Source organism: Jaculus jaculus, chromosome 2 (genome assembly GCF_020740685.1).
Source record: "Jaculus jaculus isolate mJacJac1 chromosome 2, mJacJac1.mat.Y.cur, whole genome shotgun sequence".
Taxonomy (NCBI): Eukaryota; Metazoa; Chordata; class Mammalia; order Rodentia; family Dipodidae; genus Jaculus; species Jaculus jaculus.
The window spans coordinates 105,539,161-105,550,415 of record NC_059103.1 but is presented as its reverse complement, the minus strand read 5'-3'; positions in this window follow the sequence as shown (position 1 = coordinate 105,550,415).

The following is an 11,255-nucleotide window of genomic DNA, read 5'->3' as shown; positions in this document are numbered from 1 at the left end:
ATAAGGACCATTGTTTGAGCATGAGACTGTACCCTAAAAGCAGGGAATATATCTTAAGAGTTAATTTTGTTGTCTAAACTTCTGGGTAAGGTAGTGTACTAGCCATACCAAAACAGCCTAGAGAGGGAAATAAATAGAAAGACAGCAAAATACACTCTTTCTGCTGAAAAGTGAAGGTATCTAAGTTATTATCAACCATAGTAGAGAAGGAGGAGAGACCAAGATCTTCCAGAAGGGATGAAACCAGCCAGAATCCCATTGAGGTGCCAATAGCCCCAATCCATGAGCCTGCCAACCCAGCAGCCCAGAGTGGCAGGAACAGAACAAAGGTGAGAGGATCTTCCACTCACATCAGCCTGCTCCCAAAGTCAAGAAACCTGAAAGGGAGGATAGCAGAGACCAGCTGAGCAGCTGCTGAAGAAGAATACAAACAGGACCAGCTAAGCAGCTCCAGAACAACTCCAGGGACCCTGCATGCATCAAGGCTGTGAATATCTGGAGAACTCATTCACTCCTAGCTACTGGCACCAAGAGAGATCAAGGTGGGCAGTCAGGATTTGGGACATTTGAAATCATCTCAAAAGGTAACAGGGCCTACTTACACAAAGCCAGATACATAGCCCTGCACTGGAAATGCTAATCTCTTTATCCATGTCAGGAAAGGTTACGCATTACATTTTAATGAAATACTCTTTTTTTTTTTTTTTTGGTTTTTGAGGTAGGGTCTCACTCAAGCCCAGGCCGACCTGGGATTCACTATGGAGTCTCAGGGTGGCCTTGAACTCACGGTAATCCTCCTACCTCTAACCCCCCCCCCCCAAGTGCTGGGATTAAAGGCATGTGCCACCATGCCCGACTTGAATGATATGTTCTTGGTTGGCTTTACTCTTCTCAAATAAGCTGTATTTTTGGTGTTGACTATTATTGCCTTTGACATTCCTGATTTTAGGGCCTTGGTCTTTTTTTTTTTTTTTATGTAATTTTGGGGACAGAGACTGACTGGCTGACTTGGAACCTTTTTTAGACTAGAAATCTCAACCCCCTAGTTCAGAGGATAAAGGGTGTGGGGCAACACACACCCTTAGGGACTTTGGCTTTACTAGATTATCTGTTTAGTTTAATCCCCACGCTTATATAAATACCCTGTGCTGGTTTTGAGTGAGTGTCTATATTGCTCCATTCAATTTTAGAATTAGCCAGTAATTTGCTTCATCCAGTACTTGAATATCAGGCAAACTCGACACCTAGGGTCATTTCTGCTGTTTCTCTTGGAGTATAAGAGCTACACCTGGTACCTTAAACTCCTACAATGAAGATATGTAAAGTTGGACTTACATAGCTAAGAACACTGCAGATAATTAGAAAACCCCAGCACCAAGTTAACTCAAGATACAAAAATTTCTATATTGCAATACGAGAAACAAAAAAATATCAAGACAATATAATCCAAACAGAAACTATAAATCCATCATAAATGACATCCAGTGAGAATGCTTTAGATGAAATGCCTGACAAAGATTTCAAAAAAGTATTATATCTATGTTCAAAGACATCAAAGAAGAAAACAAAGGAATCAAAGAAGAAAACAAACCCCTGAAGGAGAACACAGGAAACCAACTTAATGAAATAAGGAGGTCATTACAAGACATGAGTAAGGAAACAGAAACAATGAAAAAAAATACCAATCATAAATACTAGAAATGAAAAATAGAGTAAGTCAATTAGAAAACTCTATAGAAAGTCTCGCCAGTAGAATGGATCAAGGAGAGGACAGAATATCTAAGCTAGAAGACAGCTGGCAGATCTAATACAGTCCAACACAGAAAAAGAAAAACTAATAGGAAGGCATGAATGGGAATTTCAAGACATTTGGGACACTATGAGAGTTCAAACATAAGAATTCAGGGCATAGTAGAAAGAGAAGAATTTGACTCCAAAGGCATAACAAAAGACATCATAGAAGAAAACTCCCCCCCCCCCAAGTAGGGAAAGACATGCCAATACAGATACAGGAAGCCTATAGAACACCAAACAGACAAAATCAGGAAGGAACTTCTCACCATTATATTATAATTAAATATGAAACACACAAACCAAAGAAAATATATTGAAAGCAGTTAGAAAGAAAAATCAAGTCACATACAAAGGCAAGCTCACCAAGATCATAGCAGATTACTCAAGACAAACTTTAAAAGCAAGAAGGGCTTGGAATGATGTATTCCAAGTTCTGAAAGATATTAACTGTCAACCAAGATTACTTTATCCTTTATCCTTTATTCAAATAGATGGAGAAGTAAGGACATACCATAACAAAAGCAGTCTAAAGGAATATATGAAGACAAAACCAGATCTACAGAACATACTTGAAAGGATCCTCCATGCTGAAGAGAGAGAAAAGCACATATATAAGGAACCTAGAAAAAGTAAACCATACACAAGTACTAGTCAGTACAAGAGAGCAAAGGTAAAACCATAAGAACTATAAAACAAGAAAAATGGCAAGAATAAATGCATACCTTTCAATAATAACTCTTACTATCAACAGCCTCAATGTCCCAACAAAAAGACATAGATTTGCAGACTGGGTTAAAAAGCAGGATCCTTCAATTTGTTGCCTAGAAGAAACACCTTTCCACAAAATAGATGCTATCTTAGAGTGAAAGATTGGAAAACAGTGTTTCAAGCAAATGGACCTAGAAAACAAGCAAGTGTCGATATCCTAATATCTGACAGGTTAGACCTCAGACCAATATTAGTAGGAAAGATAAGGAAGGTCACTTTATATTGATTAAAGGAACACTCCAACAGGAGGACATTACAATCCTAAGCATATATGCAACTAGCCTGGGGACTCCCAATTTCATCAAACACTATTAGAATTAAGATCAAAAATAACACTAAACATAGTTGTAGAGGGTGACTTCAACACCCCACTCTTATCAATTGATAGGTCATCCTGGCATAAAAATAAATAAAGATGCATCTGGATTAAACGAGGTCATAGACCAAATGGACCTAACAGATATTTACAGAACATTTCACCTGACTGCTGAAGAATACACATTCTTTTTGTTATTGTTGTTTTGTTTTGTTTTGTGTTTTTGAGGTACAGTCCAAGCCCAAGGTGACCTGGAATTCAGTATGTAGTCACAAGGTAGCCTCAAACTCACAGTGATCCTCCTACCTTTGCCTCCCGAGTGCTGGGATTAAAGGCATGTGCCACCATGTCCAGCTAGAATACACATTCTTTTTAACAGAATATGGAACATTCTCTAAAATAGAACATATATTAGGATGCAAAGCAAATCATAAAAATTTTTTAAAAATTGAAATAATTTCTTATACTCTATCTGATCACAATGAGATTAAACTACAAATTGATAGAAAGAAAAGCTGCAGATCATGCACAAAATCATGGAAACTAAGTAATGCACTATTAAATGATGAATGAGTCAATGAAGAAATCAAAAAGAAATAAAAAAATTCATAGAATCAAATGATAGTGAGAATACAAAATACCAAAACTTTTGGATCACAATGGAGGTGGTCCTAAGAGGGAAAATTATAGCTTTAAGTGCCTATATTAGTAAATTAGAAAAGTCACAAGTAAAAAAAGAAAAAAGAAAGGATTGGGAAACATTGAAAAAAAAAAAAGAAAAAAGGAAGGTTGCAAGGAAACAACTTAATGTTTCACCTTAAGGCCTTGGAAAAAGAAGAACAAGGCAAACCAAAAATCAGTAAATGGGAAGAAATAGTAAATATTAGGGAAGAAATAAATGAAATAGAACCCCCCCAAAAAAAAAATCCAAAGAGGGCTGGAGAGATGGCTTAGCGGTTAAGTGCTTGCCTGTGAAGCCTAAGGACCCCGGTTCGAGGCTCGGTTCCCCAGGTCCCACGTTAGCCAGATGCACAAGGGGGCGCATGTGTCTGGAGTTCGTTTGCAGAGGCTGGAAGCCCTGGCGCGCCCATTCTTTCTCTCTCCCTCTATCTGTCTTTCTCTCTGTGTCTGACGCTCTCAAATAAATAAATAAAAAATTTTTAAAAAAAATCCAAAGAGTCAATGAAACAAAGAATTGGTTCTTTGAAAGGATAAACAAGATTGATAAACCCTTAGCAACTCTTACCAAAAGAACTAGAGAAGAAGCCAGGTATGGTGGCACATGCCTTTAATCCCAGCACTCGGGAGGCAGAGGTAGGAGGATCACTGTGAGTTCAAGGTCACCCTAAGACTACAGAGTGAATTCCAGGTCAGCCTGGGCTAGAGTGAGACCCTACCTTGAAAAAACAAACAAACAAACAAACAAACAGACAGACAAACAAACAAAAAAAGAACTAGAGAAGACAGACAATTTAGTAAAACTAGAGATGAAAAAGGCACCATTACAACAGATACTATAACAACATACTATAAGAACATATACCCCACTAAGTTTGAAAATCTGAAAGAAATGAATGATTTCCTTGATTTATATTACCTACTAAAATTAAATCAAGATGAAATTAACCACTTAAATAGACCTATAATGAATATGGAGATCCAGTTATAAAAAAAAAAATCTCCTAACTAAAAAAGTCCAGGCCCAGTTGGATTCTCTGGTGAATTTTACCAGACCTTCATGGAAGAACTAACACCAATACTTCTCAAACTTTTCCATCAAATAGAAAAGGAAGGATTCCTACCTAACTCCTTCTATGAAACCAGCATCACCCTAATACCAAAATCAGACAAAGATAGAACAACAACAACAAAAAAGAAAAAAAAAAAAACAGAAAAAAAATTACAGACCAATATTTCCCCATGAACATAAATGCAAAATTTCTCAACAATATATTAGCAAACAGAATATATCAGAAAAATCATTCGCCGCAAACTAATAGGCTTTATCCCAAAAAAATGCAGGGATGGCTCAACATACACAAATTATTCAATGTAATACATTATATAAATGGCCTGAAGGACAAAAATCACATGATCATCTCATTAGATGCAAAAAAAGCATTTGACAAAATCCAACATCCCTTCATGATAAAAATCCTATAGAAACTGGAAATAGAAGGAACATCTCACAACATAATAAATGCTACTTATGACAAATGTATAGCCAGCATGGTTCTAAATGGGAACAATATTGAAGCTTTTTCACTGAAATCAGGAACAAGACAAGAGTGTCCACTTTCCCCACTTTTATGTAAGATAGTAGTGAAAATTTTAGGCATAGCAAAAAGGCAAGAGACACACATAAAAGGGATACAAATTGGAAAGGAAAAGATCAAGTTATCATTATTAGCAGATGATATGATTCTATACATAAAGGATTCTAAATGACTACCAGCAAACTGTTCAAAGTGATAAACATTTAAAGCAATGTAGCAGGATACAAAATAAACATGCATAAATCAGTAGCCTTCCTATATGCTAACAACAAATACACAGAGAAACACTTGTATTTACAATTGCATCAAAAAAAGTACCTTGGAATAAACCTGTTAAAGAAGTGAAGGACGTCTACAGTAAAAAGCTTAAAACATTCAAAACAAGAAATGGAAAGATATCCCTTGTTCTTGGATTGGAAGAATCAATATTGTGAAAATGGCAATCTTACCAAAAGCAATCTATACATTTAGTGTAATCCCCAATAAAAAATTACAATGGAAGCCGGGCGTGGTGGCGCACGCCTTTAATCCCAGCACTCGGGAGGCAGAGGTAGGAGGATTGCCATGAGTTCAAGGCCACCCTGAGATGACAGAGTTAATTCCAGGTCAGCCTGGACCAGAGTGAGACCCTACCTCGAAAAACAAAAAAAAAAAAAAATTACAATGGCATTCTTCACAGAAATAGAAAAACAATCCTAAAATTCATTTGGAAGCAAAAAACAAATCAAATATCTAAAACAAGTTTAAGCAACAAAAATAAGGCTTGTGATATCACCATACTTGATTTTAACCTATATTACAGAGCCATAGTAGCAAAAACAGCATGGAACTGACACAGCAATAGACATATAGATCTAGGAACAGAATAGAGGACCCAGATATAAGTCCAGGTAGCTGTAGCCACCTGATATTTGATAATAACGCCAAAAATACTCACTGTAGAAAAGACAGATGCCAGAAATAAGAAAGGTACTTTACATATAATAGATAAAATAATAATAATAATAACATAATAATCTGGTTATAATTGAGCCAAAACAGCTAAGCGCTAATACAACCCTTGACAAATCTGTTTTGAAAAAGAAAACACTATTCCACATCCAATATTTTTAGTTTAATCTTGGATAGCAATTTCTTATGTATATTAGTGTGGGATCCTGTGTCTTCTGGGGCCTAGCCATAGTCCCTCCCAAAGGCGTCCAGGCAATCAGGGTGGGTGAGCAAAAGTAAAAGACTTTTGGGAGGAGTTTCAGTGAACAGCTCTCTCAGTTTATTGTCAGGGAAATGGGTTTATAAGCATCTGAGGGCAATGGGGGGGGGGAGGACCCTAAGGGGATTGGTGAGTTTAAATGTTGCTAGCCTATGCCTACAGACATTCTTTCCAGAACAGAGGCAATGGTGGGGTTGGGGGGTGGAGAAAGAAAAAGGACAGGTCAGAGTCTCTTGCCACAGCAAACAAATTCCAGATACAAGCACCATTTTATGAATCTTTATGGCTTTATGTGGATACTGAGTAATTGAACCCAGATAGGCAGGCTTTGCAAATAAATGTCTTTTACATCTGAGCCATCTCCCCAGAGCTTAAAGTATTTTAAAATGATTTATGTGCATTTGGTAGGCAAATACCTGTTTTTTTTTTAATTTTTTAAAATTTTTTGGTTTATTTTTATTTATTTATTTGAGAGCGACAGACAGAGAGAGAAAGAGGCAGATATAGAGAAAGAGAGCAAGAACGAGCATGCCAGGGCTTCCAGCCACTACAAACGAACTCCAGAAGTGTGCATCCCCTTGTGCATCTGGCTAACGTGGGTCCTGGGGAATCGAGCCTCAAACCGGAGTCCTTAGGCTTCACAGGCAAGCATTTAACTACTAAGCCATCTCTCCAGCCCCCAAATACCTGTTTTTAAAAAAGATAAAATTGGGCATGTGTCTGGAGTTCATTTGCAGTGGCTGGAGGCCCCAATGCACCCATTCTCTCTCTCTCTCTCCCTCTCTCTGCCTCTTTCTCTCTCTCAAATAAACAAAAATAAAATATAAAAACAAGTGAAGGTGTATAAGGAATTGTTAACCTCAGAAGAGAAGTAGAAGAGACCCAGAACTTCTAGCAACCGCATAACCAGACAAAATCAGTTCCTACCACAGTGCCAGACCTAGTATCTGGGGAAAGCTATACCACACACTGCATGGCCTAGCTATAGGAGCTGACTCCAGGTGAGGGGACCCACCAATCACACCAGGCTCCTCACAAAGTAAAAAACCTGAAGGAGCCAGGTGTGGTGGTGCATGCCTTTAATCCCAGCACTTGGGAGGCAGAAGTAGGAGTATCGCAGTAAGTTCGAGTCCACCCAGAGAATATAGAGTGAATTCCAGGTCAGCCTGGGCTACAGTGAGAGCTTTCCTCGGGAAAAAATAAATAAATAAATAAATAAAATGGAAGGAGAAGATTTCAGGGACCAGCTGAGCAGCTCCTGAGGAAGAGAACCAGGGGACCAACTATGCAGCTGGAGTATAACTTCAGGCCCCACTCACAGCCTGCCCTCCCCCAGCTGCCAGTGCTGGCAACTGGAGATCTGGGGAAGAGAGACCAGCCAAACAGCACCCAGCACAGTTGATCAGAAGAGCAGATCCACTAACCCAGCCAGCCTAGTCAAGCCCACAGTGCAGCAAAGAGGGGCCCAAGCTGGCATGCAGCATAGGCAAGACCTGAAGCCATTTCAAAAGGTAATGGCCTACTTTCACCAGGTCAATACCCCAAAGCCTGGTATATAAGCTATGTTGGATATTAACCTCACCTTTCACATCAGAGCAAGGGACATGTTAGATTTGATTGATGATAGGCTTTGCTGCTCTTAAACAAGCTGAATTTTTTGTTGTTGTTGTTCCTTCCTGATTAGAGTACCTTTGTCTCTTTTTTCTGCCATTCTTGGGGCAGCATCCCACTTGGCCCCAGGGATACCTGAAACCCTTTACACACCAGAAACCTCAGTCTCTAAGGTGACAGAACTAAGGGTGTGGGGCAACACATACATTTAGGAACTTTATTAGATTATCTGTTTGTTTAATTTTTTTGAGACAGAGACAGAGAACGAATGGGTGCACCAGGACCACCAGTCACTGTAAATGAACTCCAGACACACATGCCACCTTGTGCATCTGGCCTACATGGGTCCTGGAGAATCAAACTGTGGTCCTTTGGCTTTGCAGGAAAGTGCCTTAACTGCTAAACCATCTCTGCAGTCCTATCTGATTGTTTTAATCCCCACTCTTACATAAACACTCCATGCTGGTTTTGATTCACTGTGTGTAGAATTTTAGAATTTGTCTGTATTTTGTTTCACCCGGCCTACTAGAATACTTGCATAGCAGGTGCTGCAATCAGGTTTGCATTGCAGCCAAGGGGGGAAAAAAAGAGCACCTTGTGTGTGGGGGTTAGGGGGAGGGTTTATTTTGGCTTACAGACTCGAGAGAAAGCTCCATGATGGCAGCGAAAACAATGGCATGAGCAGAGAATGGACATAACCTCCTAGCCAATATCAGGTGGACAACAGCAACAGGAAAGTGTGCTGACTACTGGCAAGGGGAAACTGGCTATAACACCCATAATCCCACCCCCAACAACAGCTGCCTCCAGAAACATTAGTTCCTGAATCTCCATCAGCTGGAAATCTAGCATTTGGAACACCAAAATTTTTGAGGGACACCTGGATCAAACAACCACATTCTGCCCCAGCCCTCCATAAACTGGTAACCATACATGATGTAAAATACAATGCATTTATCCAACTTCAAAAGTCTGCATGGTTTTTTATCACACCCAGTAACATTCAAACATCCCCATAGTCCAAAGTCTTTTACTGAGTCATAATACCAAAAACAAACCAAAAATAAATAAATAAATAAACAGGCTGGAGGGATTGCTTAGTGGTTTAGGCATTTGCCTGCAAAGACAAAGGACCCAGGTTCGATTCCCCAGGACCCATATTAGCCAGATGCACAAGGGGGCGCATGCACCTAGAGTAAGTATACAGTGGCTGGAGGCCCTGGCATGCCCTTTCTTTCTTTCTTTCTTTTTTTCTCTCTCCCTCTCTCTCTCTGTCTCTCTCTCTCTCACTCTCTGTCAAATAAATAAATAAAATATTTTTTTAAAAAACCATAATGGCAAGGATACACATTCACACTGCAAAAGATGGCATTGAGTATAGCAAAGAAATATTTAACCAATATGAGACTTAAAAGGACCACGGCAAACATCAAACTCTGTAGCTCCAAGTCCAACAACTCTAGCCAGTAACAATTCTACAAGTCCAATAATTCTAACCAACAACAAGTCTTTGGAGTTCCAATTCTGCCCCTCCAGCTAAGCTACTCACAGTCCTGGAAAACCTCATCCACGGCTGGCAGCTCTCCTTAGCAGGCATCTAGTGATCCTGACATCTCCACATCCCATCTTCACGGTTCCATTGGATCTCCATGCAGGCATCCATCAAACCTGCTTCACACTACCCCTGGCTATTTCCAAAACATAAGATTGTGTTTCAAATCCAATTAATCTCTCTGTCCTGTATTTCTCATACTCCATAATACTAGGTAGGGAGCAAATTTGTTAATCCAGGGTGGAGTAAAGCACACTTTAAAGAACAGGATACTCCTTCAGCATTCAGGCCCCTTTCAAAGACTCTGCATTCTTTCTGTTGTGCCAATGTAGGTTAGCTGACCCAATCTCAATGGTTGAAATCTCTCATACAATTGCAGCTGAGCAGGCTACAGTTTCAGCCCAAAGATTTCATGTTTTCTCTGTTATATCCCTCTGCTCACACCAGTAATGCAATCCTGCACAAATTCTCAGGACACAGGTATAACAGCAAGCCTCTCACACAAACTGTATCTATCCCAGTCCAGACAAAGCTCTTCCTTGCCCTCACAAGCCAAACCTCACAATCCATAGTTCTTACTGTATTCAGGTCTTTCAACTCTGTCCAGAATAGCTGTACTTACAGCACTGCAAGGAATCTGTTAGGCCACAACTACAAATCCTTCCACATTCCTCTTGAAAATTAGCTCCAAAAGGCCCAAGCCACAAGTTAGGTGTCTACCAGAAATCCCACTCTTTGGTACCAACTATACTGTTGCCCTAAGGTTAGCATTGCTGGCAGAAAACAACTGACCAAGAGCAGCTTGTGGGGAAAAAAAAAAAAAAAAAAGTTTTACTTTTGGCTTACAGTCTCAAGGGGAAGCTCTATAATAGCAGCATAAAATAACAAAATAAGCAGAGGGTGGACATCACCTCCTGGCCAACATCAGATGGACAACATAGGCAGGAGAATGTGCCAAACACTGGCAAGGGGAAACTGGATATAATATCCATAATCCCATGCCCAACAATGCACTGCCTCCAGGGGGCATTAGTTCCCAAATCTCCATCAGCTGGGAACCTAGCATTCAGAACATGAAAGTTTATGGGGGACACCTGAATCAAACCACCACTGCAGGCAAACCTGATACCTAGGATCTTTTCTGCTGTTACTCTGCAAGTAAAATAAGAGCAATACGAAGTACCTTAAGCTCCTGCCCTGAGGATATATAAGGTCAAATTTAAAAACTTAAGAATACAGCTGATAATTAGAAAACTCAAAAGTAAATTAGCACAAGATGCAAAAGTCTCTACTACATAGTGAATTCCAGGTCAGCCTGGGCCAGAGTGAGATCCTACCTCAAAAAAAAAAAAAAAAAAAAAAAGGAAAGAAAGAAAAAAACCTAAGTCAAAAAAAAAAAAAAAAAAAAACCTCTGTAAAAAGTCGTACCAATAGAATGGGTGAAGGAGAAAACAGAATATCTAATCTAGAAGACCAGGTATCAGATCTAATACCCTCCAACAAAGAGAAAGACAAGCTAATAGGAAGGTATGAATGGAAATCTTACAACATTTGGGCCACTATGAAGAAATCAAAGATAATTCAGAGTATAGTAAGAGAAGAATTTCACTCCAAAGGCATAGTAGGTGTTTTCAACAAAATCATAGAAGAAAACTTCTCCCAAACAGGGAAAGAGATTCCAATACAGATACAGGAAGCCTTTAGAACACCAAATAGACAAAACCAGGA